Below are 10,889 nucleotides of genomic sequence, written 5' to 3'. Positions count from 1 at the left end.
CTCCTGATGTGCTTGATCTTGATGCCATAGTTGGTCATGGCACGATTTGCGAAGCATCTGAAGACATCCTGCACTTCAGTCTTATAGAGAATTATCTACACCCAGGTGTATCTTGAATAATCATCAATAATAATGAAGCCATAAAGATGTGCAGAGGTAGTAAGGGTAGAGTAGTGAGTAGGCCCAAATAAGTCCATGTGAAGCAGCTCAAAGGGACGTGACGTAGTCATGATTGTCTTCAAGGGATGCTTGGCCCTAGTCATCTTCCCGGCTTCACAGGCACCACACAGATGATCTTTCTTGAACTTGACACCCTCGATGCCAATGATGTGCTTCTTCTTCACGAGAGTGTGTAAGTTCCTCATGCCCGCATGTCCTAGCCTTCGATGCCAAAGACAGCACTCTGAACCTTTTGCTAGAAGACATACGGCAAGCTATGGTCCTGTAGAGAAATCTACCATATGCAGATCACCTCTTCGATAACCTTCGAAGACTAGTGATTTGTCAGTTTCCATAAGCACAAGACAACAATACTTTCCAAAAATCAAAATTATGTTCAGATCACAAAGCATTGAGAGAGACATTAAGTTGTATCCAAGGGATTCAACAAGCACCACTTTGTCCATGTGTTGATCCTTTGAGATAGCAACTCTACCTAGGCCCAATACCTTGCTTTTACCAGTGTCAGCGAATGTGATGTGGCTTTTAGTAGATGGATGTAGGGTTGAATCCATGAGAAGACTTCGATCACCAGTCATGTGGTTAGTGCATCCACTGTCCATGATCCACTCAGTGGCTTTCGGAGTCGTACCCTATAGTGCAGTTAGCGGGAAGGCTTCACCAAGAGTATTGTGAAGCAGAAACATATAACGAACAAGCATATTATCAAAGTTAAGATTCTGGTTTGGTAAGATAGGATGCTCGTCAAGAAACCCTAGGATGAAATAAATGGTAAGACCATTCTGGCACTTTATCTTGCATCCCACAAGATGTTTTAGGTCCCCGGCATTGGCATGTGAAGTCTTTGATTTCCGACTGGAGACCTTTCCCTGCAATAGAAGTTAATTCTTCTTAACCACTCACATCTTCAGGGGGTGGGTTATAAGCAATAAGTCTAAGTGCAACATCTGAGAACTTGGCTTTGGAGCCCTAGCAAATAGTTTTGCAGGAGGTGAATAATACCCATAAGAATATGCAGAAAAGCTCTTAGTTTTTCGAACATAGCGGTTAGAAGAAACACACTCATATTCATGAGTCTGATGATGGTTTCCCTGCAAAACATTGGTGTTAGGATGACCTTGTGAGGTCCTCTATCTGCATGAAGTGTTCTAGGGTGAAACCCTAGAGGGGATCTTTTCACACTTGGAGGAGGGAAAGAGGAAGAACACTCAAGAACACAAGGCACAAATCACTCAAACAAACCCAAATATCACATCCACTAGAGTAGCATACATGAGATCCACAAGATTACATGAACAATTCAAGGAAAATGGCACTAGGTAAGTTCTTCCCACTAGGTGAGGTATTGATGTTGATCGTCTCCAAGACGAGGCCTTGACAATCCAAAGGATTCTTCCCTAGGTGGGGGCTTGATCTCCAAGAGGAAGGGATACAAGGAGCAAAGCTCTCTCTTTGTGTTCTAAATACTTTGCTAACCTCTGCAAAGAGCTAGGTGGGGGGTACTTATAGTTCTTAGATGAAATAAGTGAGGGAGGGGGATACAACGGCAAAGCCCCAAGGAGGCATGCAGGCCCTCGGAGGGGTCCGGGCACCCGGTGCAAAGGGGGGCGGGCACCCGGACCGGTCAGGGACCTAGCGACGGGAGGACCGGGCACCCGGGGTCCTAAGTTCGGGCACCCGGGATTGGTGTAGGCGGCTGGGCGGCCTTGGCCGGGTACCCAGGGGTCCAAGGCCCGGGCACCCGGTCGGGGATGGAGCGAGGCGCGGTAGGGGCCGGGCACCCGGGGCCACAAGCCGGGCACCCGAGGTGCAGCCCAGATGGCAGCCGAGTGAGAGGCCAGGCACCCGGGGCCTTAGGACCAGGCACCCGGGGCGGGCAGGGGCACAACCCAGGTGGTAGCTGGGCACCCGGGGTGCCCAGGGAGTTTGGCCCTCCCCTTGGTTGCTTGTTCGGGCACCCAGGGTCCTTCTGTCCGGGCACCCGGAGTGTCCAGAGTCTCCTTTCCTTCGTTCTTCTTGTCCTCTCCTTCCTTCTCTTGCTCGATGGGTGCTCGAACCTTCACCTTTCTCCTTCTCACGATCATATCCTTGGTATCCTAGAATGCATAACAAGTCTTTATGAGGTAGAACCCAATTCTCATGCGAATCTGACCAAAACTCGAAGAGGAGAGAGTCAACCTCGTTCTCGATGGCGCATGCACGTGCTCTTGTCATTGGTCCTCTCGGTGCTTGCGGTGGTGATGGAGTGTCAGTGCGGGTAGTCGAGGGATGCTCCGCATCATGAAGCCTTTGGGCCATATGACGCCTTTGGTCTGGGGTTTGTCTTCTTCCCAGGTGGTGTCATGACGACATTCACGGGAAGCTTCTCAAGACAACTTTTGGGCACCCGGATCTTCTTCAAGGGTGCCCCATTCCTGCAGTTAGTACCAATAAAACTGGCAAACACTTCACCGTTCTGATTCTTAAACAGTTTATAATTGGCGTAATAGGATTCATCAATGATAATGGGTTAGCACAAGTGAAGCCAGATAAGGTGGATGGATCCACTAAAGGATCCTTAGCAGCAACCCATGTGGTTTTGGGGTACTGCTCGGGCTTCGAGTAAGAACCATCAACATTGATTTTCCTTTCGAAACCAACACCCTCTTTCCCAGGGTTTCGGTTCAAAATCTGTTTCTTGAGGATATCAAATAGTGTCTGATGCCCTTTGAGGATTTTGTACATGCCTATTTCAAGCAATGTCTTCCACCTAGCATTCTCATCAGCAATAGTAGTGGCATCCTCAATGGAGGGGTTAGTTAACACATCAACAATTGAAGATATTGCAATATTAGGGGCAGTAGAACATTCAGTAACAGAGACATCATTATCACGCTCAAGACATTTTAAACATGGCACAAAGTCTTCTTGAGCGGAATTGATTTGTTGAGCGAGTAGTGAGTCGTTCTCTTTTTGAAGATCTTCATGAGACACTCTCAGTTTCTCAAGATCTTGCTTCCTTTGAATATAATCGTAGGAAAGCTTCTCATGAGTGGCAAAGAGTGTTTCATGACGAATTTCAAGTTCCTCGTACTTAACACGAAGATTTTTGATGTCTTCGATTAAGGTCTGAGTTTGATTCATTTCCTCGTCCAACAGGTCATCGCTTTTGTCTAGCAACTTTTGAATATGTTCCATAGCAGTTTGTTGTTCAGTTGCAATTTTAGCAAGTGTCTTATAGCTAGGTTTGGATTCACATCTAGAGTCATCTTCACTTGAGGTTTGAAAGTAAGCATCACATGAGTTTACCTTGGCACCTCGTGCCATGAAGCAGTAGGTTGGAGTAGAGTCATCCTCATCATCGGCCTCAGCTTCGATGGCATGACCATTGTCTTTAGTGTTGAAGATGGACTTGGTGATGAATGCCGAAGCTAGAGCCAGGCTTGGCACGCGTGAATCAGACTCCACCTCCGCCTCCTCAGAAGCAGACTCCTCCTATGAATCCATCTCCTTGCTAATAAGTGCATGGGCCTTGCCAGATGAGCTCTTCTTGTGAGACGAAGACTTTGAAGATTTCTTCTTCTAGATTCCTTGTATCATTGAGGACACTCAGATATGTAGTGGCCTGACTTCTTGCATTTGTGGCATGTTCTCTTCTTATAGTCATGAGAGGAAGCCTCATCATTTCTTGAGCTGGATCTTGAAGACTTTCCGAAGCGATTCTTCTTGGAGAACTTTTGGAACTTTCTCACAAGCATTGCTAGCTCTTTGCCAATGTCTTCACGATCACCAGAACTGCAGTCAGATTCTTCTTCAGATGAGGAAACAACCTTTGGCTTCAAAGCACGGGATTGACCATAGTTGGGGCCATAGATATCTCTCTTCTCAGATAGCTGGAACTCATGTGTGTCGAGCCTCTCAAGTATATCAGACGGATCGAGTTCTCTGAAGTCAGGACGTTCTTGTATCATCAGGGCCAAGGTGTCAAATGAGCTATCAAGTGATCTCAGAAGCTTCTTCACGATTTCATGCTTGGTGATCTCAGTGGCACCAAGAGCGCGAAGCTCATTTGTGATATCAGTGAGGCGGTCGAATGTGAGATGGAAATTTTCATTGTCATTCCTCTTGAAGCAGTTGAAGAGATTGCGAAGATCATCAATCCTTGAGTCTCTCTCAGTTGAGCACCTTCGTTGACCTTGGATAGCCAGTCCCAGACTAGCTTCGCAGTTTCCAGTGCACTCACACGGCCATACTGCCCTTATGTCAGATGACCACAGATGATGTTCTTGGCGGTTGAGTCCAGTTGCGCAAACCTCTTGACATCAGCAGTGGTGACACCTTCACTGACCTTGGGAATGCCTGTCTTGACAACATACTAGAGGTCAATGTCAATGGCTTCAAAGATGCATGCACATCTTATTCTTCCAGTAGGGGTAATCAATGCCATCGAAGACTGGGCATGCATCGGAGACCTTGATTATCCCTGGAGTCGACATAGCTAAAACTCCAAGTGGTTAAACCAAATCACACAGAACAAGGGAGCACCTTGCTCTAATACCAATTGAAAGTGCTAGTTTTCAACTAGAGGGGGGGTGAATAGGTGATTTTATGTAAGTCTTCAAAACACGAGGTCTTTGAAGACAAACTGTTAATATGAACCTATATGATATGCACCGGAAGATGAACTACACTAGACAAGCAATAGTCAAGTGAGCAATATAGTGAAAGCATGAAGACTAATGGTAGCTAGGTAGTATGGATCGGAACAGAAGATAGTATGAAGCCAAACAGGTAATAGTCTTCACACAGTGAAGTCAAACAGATCAGGTAAGCAAGCAATGACTCCACGAAGACAAACTAAAATGTAAGGAAGGTAGGGGATAGAACCAGTAGCTTGGTGAAGACAAGGATTTGGTAGACCAGTTCCAGTTGTTGTGACAACTGTACGTCTGGTTAGGGAGGTTGAGATTGAACTTAGAAGACTGTGTCTTCACCTTATTCCCCTTGAGCTAAGGACACCCAGTGCTCGCCCAATCACTCTGGTAAGTCTTCAAGGTAGACTTCCAAACCTTCACAGACTCTGTTCACTGGCAATCCACAATGACTCTTAGATCCTTAGAACGTGACGCCTAACCGATTGGAGGATGCACAGTCCTAAAGTGTAACAAGTCTTCAGGTCACGCGGACAGAAAGACTTCAGTGATGCCTAATACTCTTTGGCTCTAGGTGTTTTGGGCTTTGTCCTCGCAAGGATCTCTCTCTCTCAAAGGCTTCGGAGGTGGGTTGCTCTCAAACGACAAAAGCCGTTCACTAACTCTGAGTAGCCACCAATTTATGGTGTAGGGGGTGGACTATTTATAGCCAGGAGGCAACCCAACATGATATGTCCGAAATGACCCTTGGTCACTAAGGAACTGACATGTGTCCAATGGTCGGATTTCAAACACACGTGGTAGCTTGGCTTGGGCTACAAGAAAAGCTAACTCATCCAAGTCTGGATAAGGTTTGCTCTCGTTGTCTTCGCTGGAAAACATAGGATTTTGGTTGAGCATCACTTCAGTCATCTGACTTTGTTCACTTGGACCCCACTTAACAGTGCAGTGGTTCCTATGACTCAAGAAAGAAGAAAAGGAAACTACGAAAGAAGCTATGTCTTCGCACTCCATAGTCTTCAAGTGAATGTCTTCATCATCATTATCTTCAACGTGAATGTCTTCACGAACCACCATTGTCTTCAATGTCTTCATACATTTTGGGGGGTCATCTCTGGTAGGTAAACTGAATCAATGAGGGACTACTACCTATGTTATCCTACAATTCTCACAAACACATTAGTCCCTCAACCATGTTTGTCGTCAATACTCCAAAACCAACTAGGGGTGGCACTAGATGCACTTACACCTTCCAAGATTGAACCATGCCTTTGGCTTCGTCCAATTCTGCTTTCCTTTCGGCTCTTGCATGTTTTGTAATGGTCTATCACATAACGCCTCATGATCGACTATACCCTTAGTATTATCCTTGGACTTCCCCTCTATGCCGAACAATGTACCAAAAAGGGCCTCGGTGATATGCTTTTCTATGTGCATCACGTCGATGTTGTGTGAGCAAAGGAGGTCTTTGAAGTAAGGCAGATCTGACAAGCATGTCTTGTGAGTCCAGGCGTGTTCCGAATTATACCCCTTGAAATACCCTGGACGCTCTGGATCTGGCTCAAGAGCGTTTAATTGATCCAGGGTCTATTGGCCTGTCAACGCAGGTGATGCAGAGTTTTTGACAATTCTACCTTTGATGAAGTTCTTCTTGTCTTTCCTGAACTTGTGGCGAGGATCCAGGAACTGTCTATGCAAGACGAAGCAAGAAAACTTGCGACCCACCTACAACCAACGAAACTGAAGAGCCGCCTTGCATGTGGAGCACGGGAACCTTCCATGCACACACCAGCCAACGAATAGCGCATACGCCGGCAAGTCATGCATCGAGTACATGTACCAGACACGCATTATGACTTTTTGTTTGCTAGCGGCATCATATGTCTTGAACCCATTATGCCAAGTTTCTTGCAATTCACCCTGAATGGCTGCATGTACACATTCATATTCTTCCCCACATAGTTGGGCCCTGGTGAGGGAGTCCTGGACTAGGGGGTGTCCGGATAGCCGAACTATCATCATCGGCCGGACTCCAAGACTATGAAGATACAAGATTGAAGACTTCGTCCCGTGTCCGGATGGGACTTTCCTTGGTGTGGAAGGCAAGCTTGGCAATACGGATATGTAGATCTCCTACCATTGTAGCCGACTCTGTGTAACCCTAGCCCTCTCCGGTGTCTATATAAACCGGATGGCTTTAGTCCGTAGGACGAACAACAATCATACCATAGGCTAGCTTCTAGGGTTTAGCCTCCTTGATCTCGTGGTGGATCTACTCTTGTAACACACATCATCAATATTAATCAAGCAGGACGTAGGGTTTTACCTCCATCAAGAGGGCCCGAACCTGGGTAAAACATCGTGTCCCTTGTCTCCTGTTACCATCCGCCTAGACGCACAGTTCGGGACCCCCTACCCGAGATCCGCCGGTTTTGACACCGACACCTGGAATTATCAACGTCAGGAAAATGTTCTTTCTTTTGCATAATCTGTCCGGGGGGGAGATTGAGTGGAATGACAAATACGGGCCAACAACTGTATTGGGTTGCAGTCAAACCAAACACATTGAACCCATCTGTGCTGATGGCGACTCGAGGATGCCTTGGATCTGCCATTTTTTGCTCATGTAATGCATCGAAGTGCTTCCACGCAGAACCATCCGATGTGTGTACCAGCATCAGATTCCCATCTGCATCTAGTTTGGTTCTTTTGCCCATTTTGTGCCATGCCATCTGTCTTGCCGTCTCTTCAACCATAAAAATACGTTGAAGTCTTGGTACGGTTGGCAAATAATGAAGAACATTAACGGGGATTTTGGTCTGCATCTTCTCACCCATATTGTTGTCTACCACAACATACCTGGAAGACTTGCAAATGGGACAATAGTTCAAGCCTGCATACTCAAGCCTAAATAAGGCACATCCTTTCTCACAGGCATGTATCTTCTCGTAGGGCATCTTAAGTGCACAGAGGATTTTGTCCGACTGGTATAGGTTTGCAGGCACTACATGGCCTTTGGGTAGAAAGCGTCCAAATACTGTCATCATCGCGTCCTAGCATTCTCTGCCCAAGTTGAATTGAGCCTTCAAGCCATTACTTGTGAGATGGCATCCAGCTGACAAAGCTCGGTGTGCTCGTGGAGAGACATTTTGAAGACTCCAACATTTCATTGAAGGCCTTTGCAGATTCATCCATCTCATTGTTTGAATCCCGAGCATCATCAAAGTCTTGCACCATGTCTTCCATCCCGGTACCATGATCGTCGGTGTGACGACGAACAACCTCAGCTCTGGCACGTTGGGCAAACTCACCATGAAATGTCCACACCGTATAACCGGGCGTAAAACCACTCTTCTGCAGGTGTTTTCCCGTTTCTTTCTCCGTCCTCTTGTGCCAATCGTCGCACCGGACATAGGGGCACCAAGTTTTCTTCTGGCCATTTGCAAATGCGGCTCTCACAAACCCCTTGGTTTTTGTTAATCCTTAATTGACCATGTCTTTCTGACTAGTGTGACCGGTGTACATCCACGCACGATCACTCATCTTGCCTAGCTATTGGACACACAAGAAATAAATATATAATTCACCATGTATATATTCATCAGTTAATCTAGTTTGTCAATTTTATTACGTCCATGCAACCTACACTATAATAAGTAAAGATAGGTCCTAATCCCGCCCGAGTATGTGTAGATTGGGTTCGTTTTCCCATGCTCTGCTCCGGATCCGACGCAAAATTTTGGCAGCACCTCCCCGCTGTTCTCCTGATACATGTCTCTGCAATAAACAGAGAGGGTGTGTATCCGGAGAACAACAGGGAGGCACTGACGAAATTTATGCATCGGATTCAGAGCAGAGCATATGAGAAAACGAACCCAATCTACACATAATCGGGTTGCCCATGGATAACGTTGGACAATTTAAAATAATCACGGTTATAAATATGCAAATGCATGCATATTTATAAATGTAACCCTTTCGAATAGGAGACGTATACTGGTCACACATACTGACGATTGAAGACACCTATAGCTAGCAAGTTTCATTGGCACGAAGACCAAAACAAAGCAAATAATTAAGGGGGGAGGAGGAGATGTCCTTTGTGCTCACCCACGAACGCAGGGGCGGAGCTCGTCGAATACCAAACCCTCGTAGCGACGAAATCACTTCACATTTAAATCCAAAGACGAGTAACATAGCATTATTGTTTTTGCCATCAACCTACTAAATATTTACAACAGGATGCACCGCCGAGTTGTAAAAAAACAATTCACACTGCTCGTTTCTCAACCCTCAACCCCTCGACTCTCGACCCCTTTGACCCCTCGGCGATCCTCGACCCTCGACCCCTCGGCGACCCATCGACGACCCTCGACCCCTCAGAGATCCTCGACCCTCGACCCCTTGACCCTCGATCCTCGACCCCTCGACCCTTCGGCGATCCTTGACCCTCGACCCCTCGTCAATCCTCAACCCTTGCCCCGACCCCTCGGCGATCCTCGACCCTCGACCCCTCGACCCTCAACCCCTCAACCCTCGACCTTCTTTTCTTTCTTTTTCTATGTTTTCTACTTCTTTTTTTTCATCATCTTCTTCTACTTCTTCTTCTTCTTCTTCTTCTTCTTCTTCTTCTTCTTCTTCTTCTTCTTCTTCTTCTTCTTCTTCTTCTTCTTCTTTCTCTTCTTCCTTCTTTTCTTCTTCTTCTACTTCCTTTTTTCATCTTTCTTCTTAAAAAACAGAAAAAAAAACCTAAACTAAACTAAATCTAAATCTAAACCTAAACTAAACTAAACTAAACTAAATCTAAAAAACAGAAAAAATAGAAAATACAGAGGACAAGAACTCACCTAGCTCCGGCGAGGTCGGTCGGTGGAGGCAGGCCATGGGGAGGGGGCAGTGGAGGAAGGCCGCGGGGAGGGGCGACGCGAGGCGGTGCGGCTCCGGCGGCGGGGCGGGGCGGCGCGGCTCTGGCGATGGGGCGGGCCAAGGCGGCCGCCGTGGCCTGGGTCCCCTAGGCGGGGCGGGCGGGCGGGCCGACGGCGGGGCGGGCTCCGAGGGGGCGAGGCTGGCCAGCAGCGGCTCGGGCTCCGGGGGTGGCGTGGGCCGCCGGCGGCTCAGGCTACAGGGGTGGCGCGTGGGTGAGGTGAGGGGAGAGAGAGGGGGGTTGGGCGGGGTTGACCGTTAGCTAGGTGGGGTGGGGCCGGGGGGAACGGCCATTAGCTAGGTTCCTCTTTATCATCCGCCTTTTGGCTCTTTGCCGTCCGCTGGCAGACGGCAAAGAGGAGGGGTGGGCCGTTACAACGCTGGCCTAAAATGGACCCACTCATCTCTTTGTCGTCTGCTAGCGGACGACAAAGATTCTTTGTCGTCCGCTAGCAGACGACAAAGAATTGGTTGATGGCAAATTGTATCTTTGCCATCTGCCAGTTCTTTGTCGTCTGCTAGCTTAGCAGATGACAAAGAACTGGCTGATGGCAAATTCCCTGATTCCAGTAGTGATTCCCCCTCCGGTAGAGCTCCGGAACATGCATCCATATTTGATCTTTGCGAAACAGAAACTTGTAGTAGTGGTAAAATTCTTCTAAAAATACGGCGGATGGTTTCGATATTTGTAGGAGTTTGTGGCGGTGGAATCAGCGTAAGGTGATGTAGGTGGGCCCCACATGGCCTAGGGGCGCGCCCTACCGCCAGGGTCTGCTAGGTGGCCATGTGCGCTCCCTGTGACTCCTCTCGATCTCCCCCGAAGCTTCCTAGGTTCTTCATTGCGTGAAAAAAACTTATTAAATTGGCAAGTTATTTTGACCTTCGTAGATATTAATTTGCTGCGAAATCAAAAACATGCAGAAAATATGAACTGGCATTGGACACTAAATTAGTAGGTCAATCAAAAAATAATATAATTTGGTATAAAAAGTATATAAAAGTGATATTATAATATCACGAAACAATAAAAAATATAGATACGTTTGAGACGTATCTGCCGCCCCTTCGCCCTCATTATCCACAATCACTTGGTGCCATATTACACAACATGTCATCAGTTGCCACAATGTCCCCGGTTCCCACATCATCATAGAT

Source organism: Triticum aestivum, chromosome 7B (assembly GCF_018294505.1).
Source record: "Triticum aestivum cultivar Chinese Spring chromosome 7B, IWGSC CS RefSeq v2.1, whole genome shotgun sequence".
Classification (NCBI taxonomy): Eukaryota; Viridiplantae; Streptophyta; class Magnoliopsida; order Poales; family Poaceae; genus Triticum; species Triticum aestivum.
The sequence above is the reverse complement of the archived record's forward strand: the minus strand, read 5'-3'. Positions refer to the sequence as shown.